This window comes from Tenrec ecaudatus, chromosome 1 (genome assembly GCF_050624435.1).
Source record: "Tenrec ecaudatus isolate mTenEca1 chromosome 1, mTenEca1.hap1, whole genome shotgun sequence".
NCBI lineage: Eukaryota > Metazoa > Chordata > Mammalia > Afrosoricida > Tenrecidae > Tenrec > Tenrec ecaudatus.
The window spans coordinates 165,496,933-165,511,105 of record NC_134530.1 but is presented as its reverse complement, the minus strand read 5'-3'; the positions used below and the strand labels follow the sequence as shown (position 1 = coordinate 165,511,105).

General features: G+C 41.7%; 1 protein-coding gene across 2 annotated transcripts in view; it reads right to left on the bottom strand.

The window, feature by feature from the left end:
* The window catches only part of DAP3 (death associated protein 3), a 33,081-nt gene that overhangs the window by 16,859 nt on the left and 2,049 nt on the right, over positions 1–14,173 (bottom strand). The gene's annotated exons all lie outside the window — the stretch shown is intronic.

The following is a 14,173-nucleotide window of genomic DNA, read 5'->3' as shown; positions in this document are numbered from 1 at the left end:
ACTTTGGGGATCAAAAAGAAGTCTGAGGGGGCAAGCTCAGGGTTGTAGGGTGGATAAGACTTCTCAAGGAAATTCTCCTAAGCCAGGCCTTGAAATACTCTTGACGGATCCTGAAAGAAGGAACAGATACAATTGTGATGGAAAAAATTCCACGGTGCAACTTTCTCGGCCTTTCTCACCAATGCACTTTTCCCTTCTCTTAAACTCTCTTCCTATGGGATACCCGTGTCCTTTGAAAAGATCTATCAAGATGACCCCCTTTGGAGTCCCAGAAAATAGTTCCCATAATCTTACGAGCTTATGAATTAACTACTAGTGGAAGGGCTGCCCTGCGAAGTCACTATTTGTTCGGACCTTTTTGGAGGGCATTGTGCGGAGACGGAGACCAGTGGATCAGTTAGCACTTGTCTGCAGCCGTCTACTTACTGATTCCAGAGGCATCTGCAAGTCTGCTCAGTCTGGATGAGCCCGTGCACACACGAACGAGACTGCAGCAGCAGTGCTTTCTGACTTACTCATAGCAAATGTAAAACATACAGCTCTATCATTCTGGGGACAAACCTATGTGTAATAAAGTTGAAAGAAAGAGGCAAGAGGATGGTAAGCATGCAGTGACGGCTACTCTTGGGGTGGAGGAAAGGGACGTGGTTCCGGCAGGGCAGGGAAAGGGATGACTGGTCGTGCGCTCTTTCTAATGCTGGGTGATGCACATCTAAGTATTTAGTGTTTTTATGCCACGGTTTATATTTTGTGGTGTTTGAAATCTTTATTAAAAATCCCAGTCTTTGGAGAGGGGACGGGATGTAAAGGAGATTCACATACTCTGCAATTCCCAGCGTCCAGTGAGGACACATTAACTAACTGAAATCTCCAAGTTCTCACTGACTTCTCATTTCCTACAACCAGAATCTTTAAGGTGACATCACCACCAGGGTTGTACCCATTTAGTCCATGTTTTTGAGCCCCTATAGTATGAGCCAGGCTCTGTGAATACAATGGTGAACAAAAGTGACACAGACCAACTTAGGGAGCTTATGTAAACTCTTTAGGACTTCATCTCCTGTTAGTTTTCAAGTTTACGTCACAATAAAGATGTAGGTGCATTCCTTAAATCAGGCATTCAAGCAATGGGTGGTGCACTTCCACATGTGTCCACACCACAGGACATACTGGAAGGAAGACTGGCCTGTCGGTTCTAGGGCTCCTTGGCCATTTGAAAACCAGAGGTCTCGAGGCAGTTCCTGGAGATGGTTCGCTGAATACTAACTAGTCCGATAGAATGTACCTATGCTCTAAGACTAAAGAAATTGGTGATAATTGTACAACTCTTCTTGATAGGCCTGAATTATTGAATTGCATGACATGTGGATGAAGTCTTAAAAAAGAAAAAGAAATAGGTGAAATGCTGCATTTCTCGGAAAATCATTATGTATGTGCCTGGGCCTGAGCATGAACACCTATAATTGCTGGTATACAGTATTTCACACGTTTCATAACTTGTTGCGGGGAGAATTAAGTGCATCCAGTGATACTCTCCTGTGAGAGGACTCGTAAAATTGTACTCTCGGCTTTTTCCATGAGCCTTCTCTTGCAACCCAAAACTTGCTCCTGGTGTTCAATACCACCCAATGCTTATTTCTGACAAACTCCATGTTCTCAGCTCTGCAATCTCCAATTTTACTCAGTCCCAACTCTGAATCCTTTCCCTCCTTCAACTCTCTCACCTCCAATTCTGTTGCCCTATTCCATTACCAAATAACTTTCGTGCCAGTTGCTAACATTCCAACTCAGTTGATTCCTAACCCCGAACTCCCAATCTAATCTCAATTCTTCCTGCTCCCAAAGGACTCATGATTCCAATACCAACCACCAATATTTTGGGCCCGCCCATGTCTGTTTCCCAGAACCCCCCAACACTCGCTGTACACTCATCATGGGATGGCTGTGGGCTGAGGTCTGGAGGGGAACGGGTGGCGTCCGCGTGAGGAAAGGTCCATCATTTATTTCCCCTCTAGATGTGCCCGTGGTCACCATGGCCATTCCTTTGCTAGGCTTTACATGCTCTGGCCAACGAACCCATGCTTTATAAACCTGGAGCAGTCAAAACCCAAACGCTTCAAATTTCAGTCAAAAAGATAAAACCATTTCTGATTCCTTTTTTTAAAGGTGCTATATAAATACAGATCTTATGGCAGAACAAGTACAATCAGTAAAAGAAAAAAAATGATGAAACAGATTTTATCAACATTTCCACTATGAAAGACCCATTAAAAGAATGAAAAGATATGCTACAGACAAGAAAAGATCTGCAAACCAAACATGTGACATAAAAATAACTCCAAAGACTTACTTGTTAAAAAACTACAATTAGAAAATGGTTAAAAGATAGGAACGGACATTTTACTAAAGAAAATATATGAATGGAAAATAAGCACACACCAATCTTTCAATATCACTACGATCACTCGTTGTTCTTAGGTGCTGACGAGTGGGTTCCAGAACATAGTGACACGATGTACAACTGAATGAAACACTGCCTGGGCTTTGGCCTGGGCCAAGCTCGCCCTTGTTGTCATGTTGAAGCCCACTGTTAGTAGTTAGGGAATGCAAATGAAAACCACAATGAGGCATTACCACACATTTATTAGAACAGCTAAAAGAAAAACAACAACAACAAAGCAATTACTATCAAATGTGGGTAAGGGTGCGGGGAAACTGGATTTTTCCAGTAATACTGATGGGACTGTAAAATGGTACCGGTGCTCCAGAAACGGGCACTTTCTTTCTTATGAAACTAAACATGCATTTGCCCACATGACTCAGAAAATGGACTGCTGGTCATCTATCCCAGAGAAATAAAAGCTTATGTTCACCAAAAACCTGCGTGTAGAGTTGAGCGTGTTACAGAATTAAAATGGACACAACCTTTCAGTGAGTATTTAAACCACACAATGGAACGCTATTCAGTGAAAAGGAACAAGCTACTGAAACACAAAATAACCTAAAAGGACCTCACGGGCAATAGGCTGAGCAAAATAGGTTAGTAACGAAAGGTGCTGTGCCATGTATCTCCCTTTACAAACATTTTCTAAACGGCAAAATTAGAGAGGCAGTGAATGGATTAGTATTTGCCAGGGAAAAGGAATGGGAATTTGAGCTAAAAGAGGTAGCACAATTAGAGGTTTAGTACTAAGGTAGCAGATGGACATTGGGCCTCCACCCAAGTACTCCCTCAATGCAAGAACACTTTGTTCTATTAAACTGGCATTCCATGATGCTCACCTTGTTGACACAATCGCTGAAGACAAAGCAGGTGCATAAGCAAATGTGAAGAAAGCTGATGGTGCTTGGCTATCAAAAGATATAGCATCTGGGGTCTTAAAGGCTTGAAGGTAAACAAACGGTCATCTAGCTGAGAAGCAACAAAGTCCATATAGAAGAAGCACACCAGCCTGTGTGATCACAAGGTGTCAATGGGATTAGGTATCAGGCATCAAAGAACAAAAAATCCTATCATTGAGAATGAGGGGCAGTGCCGAGTGGGGACCCAAAGCCCATTTGTAGGCAACTGGATGTCTCCTTACAGAAGGGTCACGGGGAGGAGATGAGCCAGTCAGGGTGCAGGGTAGCACCAATGAAACATACAACTTTCCTCTAGTTTTTTAATGCTTCCTCCCCCCCACTATCATGATCCCAATTCTATTTTACAAATCCAGCTAGACCAGAGGATGTACACTGGTACAGATAGGAACTGGACACACAGGGAATCCAGGACAGATGATCCCTTTAGGACTAGTGGTGAGAGTGGCAATACCAGAGGGTAGAGGGAAGGTGGGGTAGAAAGGGGGAACCGTTGACAAGAATCTACATATAACCCCCTCTGATGGACAATAGAAAAGTGGATTGAGGGAGACATCAGACAGTGTAAAACATGACAAAATAATAATTTATAAATTATCAAGGGTTCACGAGGGAGGGGGAAAAAGGAGGAACTGATACCAAGGGCTCAAATAGAAAGCAAATGTTTTGAGAATAACAAGGACAACAAATGTACAAATGTGCTTTACACAATGGATGTATATATAGATTGTGATGAGTTGTATGAGCTCCAATAAAATAATTAAAAATAATAAAAAAGAGGTATCACAAGAAGGATCCACTTGCGGTAATGAACAGTTCTGTATCTTGATTGAAGTGATGTTTATAGGAAACTAGGTATTGAAAAGAAAACATAAACTGCACTGACATTGAGTTGCTTACAATTCACAGTGATCCTATATAGGGTTTTTGATGCTTTGAAAACTTTTATAGTAGCCTCATCTTTCTCTGGAGGAGCAACAGGTGGGTTTGAACTGGCAGCCTTGCTGGTTTAGCAGTCCAATGAGTCCCCTAGAGTGCCACATAGGCGAGGTATTAAAAAGAATTTAAAAAGAAAAAAAATCAGTACCCCAAAACCCTGTAATTTTTCAAAGTTATCTGTTAATTTTTTTTAAACAAAACAACCTTATGACCTTCAAATTATGCTCCATTACACATAATACATTTGTCAAATCTGTGATTCCATTCTTGGAAATAGCTTTCAAACTCATCTGTTGGGATGTCTATCATTTTTTAATTCACTTCTACATCATCAAATTGCTGTCCTTTCATGTCCCTCTTTATTAGAGGAACCAAAAAAAAGTCCCAAAGAGTGAGGTCAGGTGAGTATGTACGTGAGGGAAGAGAGGCATGCTGTTTTGTGCCAAAATCTGGCGTACTGAGATGGCTCCATTGTCACGGTGGCAAAACCAGTCTCTGACCTGGTACAAATCGGGCCTTTTCTGTCACACATTGTTGTGCAACCTTTTCAGAACCTCTAAATAGAAGGCTTGATTAACAGCCTGACCTGGTGGAATGAAAACCAAATGCACTTTCCCCTTCACATCACAAAAACAACTGGGCATGGGTCTTGACCTTTGGTTTCACTTGATGAGTTTCTGGGGGAGGTGACGATGGCACCTTTCACTGGCTTGGTTGATGTTCGCTTTCAGGAGTCATAAGAATAACATGTCTCGTCACCAGTAGTGACCTTGGAAAAATAGCCTGGGTCGCTTTGGAGCTGTTCTTTCAAAGCATGGCATGCTTGACTCAATGTTTTTTCCTGGTCAGTCAGAACCTGAGGCACACATTTTGCAGCCACCCTTCTCATTCTCAAAGTTTTCATTAAAATTTGCTGACTCAAGCTTCAAGATACTCCAAATAGCTTTCCCATATCTTCAATGATGTGTCGTCAGTCTTGGAGCAAAAATGCACCAACTTTGTCCAGATTTTTGTCTGTTACGGAAGTTGAAGGACATTCAGAACGAGGTTTGTCATCAATCAACATTTCACCTTATTTGAAACAAGAAAATCAGCCCACATTTGAGTTTTTCCCATAGCGTTCTTTGTGAGCTGTGCTCAACATCACAACAATTTCTGTGGCATTTTTACGGAGCAGGCAACAAAATTCACAGTCACAGTTCTCTTAAATTGGTCATCATAAAAAAATGAGGTTCAAGTTAAACTGCTTTTATGTAAAAATTCACTGTGACCAGAGAGAGCCTTCCCAGGCAGTGCCACAGGAAACACTAGCTCAAAGCTGGCTGGTAGATGCTTGCCTAGTGGGAAAAATGCATACCACAAAAGCTTCACCCAATGGCGCTTTTTCTTTTTTGGGTACCCCTTTTGTATTTACCAAGAAACCCCATGCCTTGTAGTAAAGTATCCACATGTAAAAAAATAACATATGCCCATTTCTAGCTTCCCTAATTTATACCTTCATTACCTGGTTATAAAACCAAGTATTCTTAGTAACAAGAGCAAAAGGAGAAAACAAAGAACTTCTTAGATACAAATGTAACGAAGGCATAAGAGCCAAGCCTTAAGGACTAAATCCACAGTGACACATTTTTTCAGGTATGTCCTCGTTGAAGGCCAATGGCTCGTGGTGACCCCATGCATAGGAGAAGGGACGCTGTCTGGTTCCATGACTGAAGCTAGAGCCTTAGGCTTTTCATTGTCTGATTTTCCTAAGTAGACAGCCAGGCCTTTCTTCTTCAACATCGTTAGTTATTAGGAAAGTGCGTATCAAAACCACAACAGAATACCATTTCACATCCCCTCCAAAACCAAAACCATGCTCGCTGCTGGAATCAAGTGAATTCCAACTCATAGTAACCCTATAAGGCAGGGCAGAACTGCCCCTGTGAGTTTCTAAGACTGCGACTCTTTACAGGAGTGGAAAGCTTCCTCCTTCTCCAGCGGAGTGGTTGGTGGTTTTGAACTGCTGACTCTAGTAAAATATCTTACCATGTAATAACTACACCCTTAAACGCATAGTCACTACACTACCCGCACTCCTTCACACCCGCTAGCATGGTTAAAATAAAAAAGATAAACAACAGTATGGGCAAGGACATAGAAAAATAGATCGCTCAGACACACACGGTTGCTGGAATTGTAAAATGATTCAGTTGCTTTGAAAAAGTGTCCAAGTTCCTCACAAAGTTAAACATAGTTCCCTTATGACCCAGTCACTTCACTCCGAAGTACCTACCCAAGAGAAATCAAAATATGTCTACACAAAAACTTGAACCTGAATGTTCATAACGGCATTATCTATTACAGTCAAAAAGTGGCAACAAGTCAAATACTCATCAGTTAAAGAAATGCTGGAATAGCAGGCACTGGAACACTATTCGGCAATGCAAAGAAGGCCTGAAGCAAGCTCCAACACACACCTGGAAAACTAAGTCAAAGACAGACACCACGCTCCCTGCTCTATCCCACAGGGTGCCTAAGGCTGTGCATATCTTGTTGTCTGTTTTAAAATCATTTTACTGGGGGCTCGTACAACTCATCACAATCCACACATCAGTTGAATCAGGCATGTTTGTACATATGTTTCCCTCATTCTTTTCTAGACATTTACTTTCAATTGAGCCCTCGGTACCAGTTTTTCCCCCTCCCCCTCCCCCCAAGGTTGTACATTTTTTAGGGAAGCAAATTGCCACTTCTATTTCCTGTAGCTGGTGGGTTCAAACTGTCAACCTTTCAGTTAGCAGCCTAGAGTTTCAACCACTGTGCCACCATAGCCTGCTGCGAAAGTCCAGGAAATGAGCAAGTCCACAGAGGCAGAAAGTTAGTGACTGCTAGGGCCTGGGAAAGGTGGGAATGAGGTATAACTGCTAATGGTTTCTTCTTGGGGTGACAAAAATATTCTAAAATTAGGTAATGGTAAACCAATAAATTATATACCTCAAAAGTGTGAATCTTACAATATGTGGTTTATACATCATTAAAGTTGTCATTTTATAATGTTAATACAAAGGGGTTTTAAAAATGGAATGAAGATAATGCAAAATTTCCACAAGCTTTTAGAAGGCTTCTCTTATTTAATCACATTAAAGTAACAGCAGCAGGACCAGTAAGATGCACTGATTAATTATGTGCCACATCTTATGCTTTGTACATGCTTTATTTCTTCCTAAGTATACTTTAAAGGGTATACGCCTCACGTACTGACTAGTTCAGTATCTGGCATTTCCCAGTTACAACAACACTTAAGAAAACACCTGACTATTCGGGACATTAACAATGTGTATCTGGTAGTACTGAGTGCTGGGATGCAAGCACGATGGGCACTGATCAACTTGGGTAGGCCGTGATTCCTGGTGAGTTAGCAGTTCTGTAATATTGTAGGCTTCCTCTATTTTGGGCTAATGTGGGTTATTTTTCATAAAGACCTGGCCTTTGGGATCTAACCTTGTAGATAATGAGGAGTGGGTGTATCTGTGTCAACTGGTAAAAGACGGGGCTTTCTACTCTTGTAAACAGTGACAGTCCCAGAAACCCACAGGGCCTTGCTATAAGTCAGCAATGACTCAGTGGCAATGAGTTTGGGCTTAAAAAAAATTTTTTTTCTAGTTGTTATACAACAAAGACTCCTGGTGGGGTACTGGTTATACATTGAGCTGCTACCTACAAGGTCAGCAGTTTGAAACCGCCAGCCTTTCTGTGGAAGAAAGATGAGGTTTTCGACTACCATAGAGGTAGTCTTGGGAAACCCACTGAGGCAGGTCTTTTCTGCTCTATAGGGTTACCATGAGTCAGCATCTACTCGATGGCATTGAGTTTGGATTATTGTTTTGTTTCTTGTTTGCTATACAAGGAGTCTTTTAAAAGTTCATAGAAATCATGTATCATGAAAAAAACCCATGTCTCCACAGAACAGGGAGTGTACATGCAGACCAAACCTTGGTGCACCAACCTTGAGGGCAAAAAGAGGAAAAAAATATGAATGAATTTTTAAAAAGCTGCATCCAAACAAACTTGTCCTGACTTGTCTGAATAGTTTAGTTTGAGAGTCTAAGAAGGATAAGGCAGCAGCAGGTAAAGAGCCCCATCGGAGCAACACGAATTCCATGAAATTCAAAGCATTAACAAACATCAAATTTACAGTGATGCTTCAGTGGCAGAATGGTGAAATCGCTGATGCCTTACACAGTGGCAAACCATCCACATCAACTTGCAGGGGAAAAAAAAACCTTGTTCATTTCCTGACTGAAGAGGATTAATAGCTAATACAATATCCATTTCAAACTGGTTCCTCCTGTACAATACTGGCTGAAAAATTAAAGTTAAGCAAACTTTCTGCTTGACAGGTGTCAAAATGGGTGTGTCTTGACCAGATGTAGACAACAGCAGAGTTTTTGATGGAAATTTTGAACGAGGGGGATCAAGATACTGAAGCATTTTTTTAAAATCATTTTTTGGAGGCTAATACAACTCTTATCACATCCATACATGCATCCACTGGGTCAAGCACATTTGTACATATGTTGTCATCATCATTCTCAAAACATTTTCTTTCTTCTTGAGCCCTTGTATCAGCTCCTCCGGAAGCATTTCTTACCAAGAAATAAATCATGGTTTACCAGGACAATCCTGAAGACAAAAGTATAATCTAAGTAATGGCTACTGAGTGGTGGAAGTGGTGCAGTCAAAGTAAAGCGGACTGACAGGTCAAGAGCAAAGGTCATGGGACTAAGTTTTTGGGGGGCTCAAGGCACTTCTCACATAAACTTTCTTAGAGGGCCAAAATCTGATTAGAACACTAGCCAAAGCTTTCTATAGTGTTCTTATCCCAATGACAATGCTTCCGCTCATTCCATGAGCTTCCATGGGAAGTCATTGGGCATCACGCTTACAGCCCTGATTTGACTCCTCTGACTTCTGTTTCCTAATCTTAAAAAAACCCAAAACTAACTAACTAACTAACTAACTAACTAACTAACTAATTAACTAACTAACTAACTAACTAACTCTCTCTCTCTACACACACACACACACACACACACACACACACACACCCCTCACCTATTTGTCTTCAGTTAATAATGTAAAAAAGATTACACTGACCTGGTTAAACTCCTAGGACCTTCAGTGCTTTAAGATGGTCTAAATAGCTGATCTCATTGCTTACAAGGGTGTCTTGGCCTCAACGGCGCTTTTTGTTGAGAAATAAAGTTTGGGTTTTTTTTGTCTGTATATTTTAATTCAAAATTTCCATGAATCGTTTAAAGTCCCCTTGTATATAAACCAGGAGCCCTGGTGGCACAGTGTTTCTAAGTCAGGCTGCTAACCGCAAGGCCAGCAATTTAAAACCCAGCCACTCCTCTTGGAGTTAGACAACGCTTTCTATTCCTGTAGAGTTAGTCTCAGAAACTCAGACGCTGTTCTACCCTGTCCTACAGGATTGTGATGAGTGAGTATTGACAAAATGGTTTTTGAATTTTCTATATAAACCACCATAAAACTCAGGGATTATAACAATAACTATTTATTCCTACTCAAAAGTATTCAGCTACAGATTGGCTGGTAGTTCTGGGTTGAGGCAGGTTTGCTCACTTTGCTAGATTTCCTCAAGCACCTGAGATGGGCTGACTGGTCTAGGCTAGCCCTAACAGGGATGACTGATTTGATTTCACATGGCCTTTCATCCTCTAGCAACCTGGCCTGGACTTGTTCCCACATAAGTGCCAAAGGTCTAAGAGAAAGAGCTAAAATAATTAAGACTTTTTGAAAGCTAAGCCCAGAATCAGCACAAAAGCACTGTCGCCTTCTCCAGCAGCTCACTCAAGGCCTACCCAGATTCCAGGTGGGGGTGAGTAGACTCTTTTATGAGCTGCAATAGCCCAAATTTCATGAGATTAATTTTATGAAAATGTACTAATTTAACTTTACTAAAAAGTCCAATGACATCGGAAACCATTCTACCGTTAGAAAAGGCTGAAGCCTGGATGTGAATAGGGCGAATGGACCCCCCAGTCTTACTAACTGTATCTGATTTTCTCCCGTGGTGACTTCCATTTGGTTTCTGATTTTGAATTTAGCTAAAAAGTAGAAAAAAATCACTTTAGTAGCGTTGAGCTTTTAGTTTGTTGAGATTTTTAAACTAATGAAAGTTTATTTACAATTTTTAACACTTATAAAAACCAATCAGAACTATAGCTATTTTGACAGAATATTAAATCAGAAAGTATGGAATTTTAGTTGTTTTTTTCCATCAGCCTCTACATCCAATAGTTTCTTTTTTAACATAATACTAAAAATTTTGAGACACACAGAAAAGTATTTGCAAGTGGTAAATATTAGTAATACTTTAAAGTATTATTTTACTCTTAAAAGATTTTAGATAGAAGAGTATTAAAAATAAGACTTCCTTTATAGCCTTCGTCCAGCTTCCCTTACTTTGCGATTTTATATAATCATAGTAAAATGATCATAACCAAGTCATGAACATTGGCATAATACTATTAACTAATGCAGTCATTCTGCTATAGGATTAAATCCTGAACCTCGACACCCACAGATCATTTTGTTCCTTTAAATCCAACATCAACATATTACCTACCCTTTTACCAAGGGGGAAGAAAAGATAAATTTGAAAAATGTCTCAACCTGTTTAATAGAACGGGGTACCGGAAGAGTTCTAAATCATAGACATGGACCAGTGGTTCTCAACTTTGGTCGCACATCAGAAATACTGAGGTGGTAGACTTTTAAAATTCTGATGTCCACCTGCATCTCTAAGTCACAATCTAGTGGCAGTAGCCAGATGATGGTAGTTTGTAAACCTCCCAGCTGATAAGTCAGAATCAAAACGTTGGCAGTGGTAGGTGGTTTAGTAAATCCAAAGTGCAGATGAGAGAGGTGCTAACCAGTAAGGGAATTCTGAACACTGACATATCTCCTGTAGGCATAGTGATACAACCCACTAAACAGCTGTACCCATTTCTCTGGGGAGTGGAGTTTCTTTCAGTGGCGGAGTTCTCCCGTGCTGAAGGCCTGGGTTCACCATGTCTGCCAGTGGGGCTTTGTGGGCTACTAAGATGCGCAACAGCTTGCAGTGGACCCTCCAGATTCAGACAGATCAGGGATCGACTTCTGAAGTCAATCAAGGGAAACTCTATAGATCACAAAAGTCCAATCCTATTGAGCCTGAGTTGAGTTTGGAGCCGCTCTAAGAACCAGCCATCACATATTTCTCCAACAAACCGTGAGGCAGTACCGACTGCCTAGGACACAGAGTAGCACTGCTGTGTCACAAGAGCTCCTCCTGGAACTCTAAGTAGAATCCTGTAGTAAACAAAAATGCTACAATGTAAGATTCTTGTTTCCCAAAGGAGCCCTGATGCTGGTTCAACCCCTAACTGCTCCAGAGAAGAAAAAGGTGGCAATCTGCTTCCATACAGACTTACAGGCTTGGAAACTCCACAGGGTAATTCTACACGGTCCTTTAGGGTGACTCTGAATCGGATAAAGGACTCCACAGTAAAGGGGTTCGTCAACTGTTCTCAGATGTACCCCCATCTAGATCTACAAGCTTCTAGCCCTTTCCTGAAGAACCCTACAGTCTTCAACGGAGAGGGAAAAATGGCAGGTCTGGCATTCTCAAGGGACTCAAATCGTATTCCTTTCAAAGGCCGAGTTTTGAGAAAAGAAGAGGTAGGATTGGGGATGGAGGGTGCATACATACAGTAAGGTTTCCCAATGAAATTCTTGTGGGATAACCCTTGCTACCCTAGAAGAATGAGCCAAACACCAAAACGCACCACCACTATCCAGTCAAACACAACTCAACAGGGACTCGATATAGTTTCTGAGGCTGTACAAAATTTGCAGGACCCGAGGAGAAAACAACGGGGCTGACAGTTCCAGGGGGAACAGAGGAGAGGGGGAAGTGGGGGAAAAGAAAGGAGGGAACCAACAAGTTCAACGACAAGGGAACAAGTGATCTAAAATCGATAGCAAGGAGGGCATGGAAGGCCTGGTGGAGTTTGATCAAGTGCATTGTTTCCAAGAGGAATTACTGAAAGCTGAATGACAGTCGAATATGACAGTGGGACAGGAGGAAAGTAAAAGCAAAGAGAGGAATGAACTAGGAGACAGAGACATATAGGTATACATAGAGGCATGCACATATGTAAAATGTATTTATATATAACCATAGGGACACAGATCTATGTACATGTATTCATGTGTTAGGGATTAAGTAGAAGACATGGGGCCTCTGCTCAAGTCCTCCATCAATGCAAGAACACTTTGTTCTAATAATCTGGCATTCTGTGATGCTCACCTTCTGAGTTAGTTCATTGTGCCAACCTGGCCTATAGACACAAATAGGTTAATTGAAGGGCGGAAGGATAAATGGCTCAGTGACCTCGCCTTTCTAGTTCTTGGGTCTCTTTCTTTCAGATGGTCGGGCCAGGGTGAAGCTGCATTGGCCAGTTCCCTGCTTTAGCAGGGCGGGGATCACTTCCTGCAGGATGTCCCTGAGGAGAAGCCATATGGACTTGCCCTGATGCAGCCCTGGGTGCTGGAGCAGCTATGTGGAGACCCCCGCCAGCACTGAAATGCTTACACATTCACTGACTTGGCTTTCCTCCTGCAGTCTGCATCAATTGCATCCATTTTGTGAGATGGAGGACTTTGTGGATTGGTGTCGGACATATGGGTTAAGGCGTTAATATTGGACTTGTGGGCTTGGGCAGCACTGGGTTGGGATGTTTTCTTGATGCAAACGTAACCTTTATATAAAACTCTCTTATTCATGAGTTTCTGTGGATTTGTTTCTCTAAAGTACCCAGACTAATACACCTTCCCAACAGAATTGATGAAGACAAAATGGGTGCATAAACAAATGTAGAGAAGAAAGTTGATGGTGTCTGGCTATTACAAGATATATGGTCTGAGGTCTTTGAGGCTTTAAGTTAAACAAGTGGCTACCTAGCAGGGAAGCAACCAAGTCCACATGGAAGCACATCAGCCTCTCTGATCACAAAGTATCCATGGGATCAGGTATCAGAAGACCCCAAACAAACAATCATATCTATGTGAATGAGGGGAGTCAGAGTGGAGACCCCATCTGTAGAGAATTGGACATCCCCTCAGAAGGGTCACAAGGAAGGGACGAATCAGCCAGGGAGCTGCACAGCACCTAAGAAAACACACAACGTTCCTCTAGTTCTTGAATGCTTCCTCCCCCCCACTATCATGACCCCAGTTCTACCTTACAAATCTAGCTAGAACAGAGCAGGTACACTGATACAGATAAGAGGGTACAGATGCCCTCTCGACACACAGAATCCAGGACTGATAAACCCCTCAGGAACAGTAATGGGAGTAGTGATACCATGAGGGTAGGGGGACAATAGGGAGAGAAACAACAGAAATGTGGGTGAAGGGAGACAGTGGAAGGCATAAGATATGAAAATAACAATTTATAATTTATCAAGGGTTCATGAGAGTAGGGAAGGAGGGAGGGAGAGGGAAAGAAGCTGATACCAAGAGCTCAAGCAGAAAGAAAATGTTTTCAAAAGGATGATGGCAACATTGCTTGATACAAATATGCTTGATACAATTGCTGTATGAATTGTTACAAGAGCTGTTAAGAGTCCCCCCTCCCCCCAAATGATCTTAAAAGATAAAAACCAGAAAAGATCACCTTGAAAAGTTTTAGCCAACAAATCAGGTAATGAGGAATTACACTCTCTCAAAACAAACAAACAAACAAACAAACTTTACAGTAGTCAGCTTAAGTTTCTGCAGTGGAGAGGCTGATAACCTGGTGGTCAGTACAGGGCTACCTGGG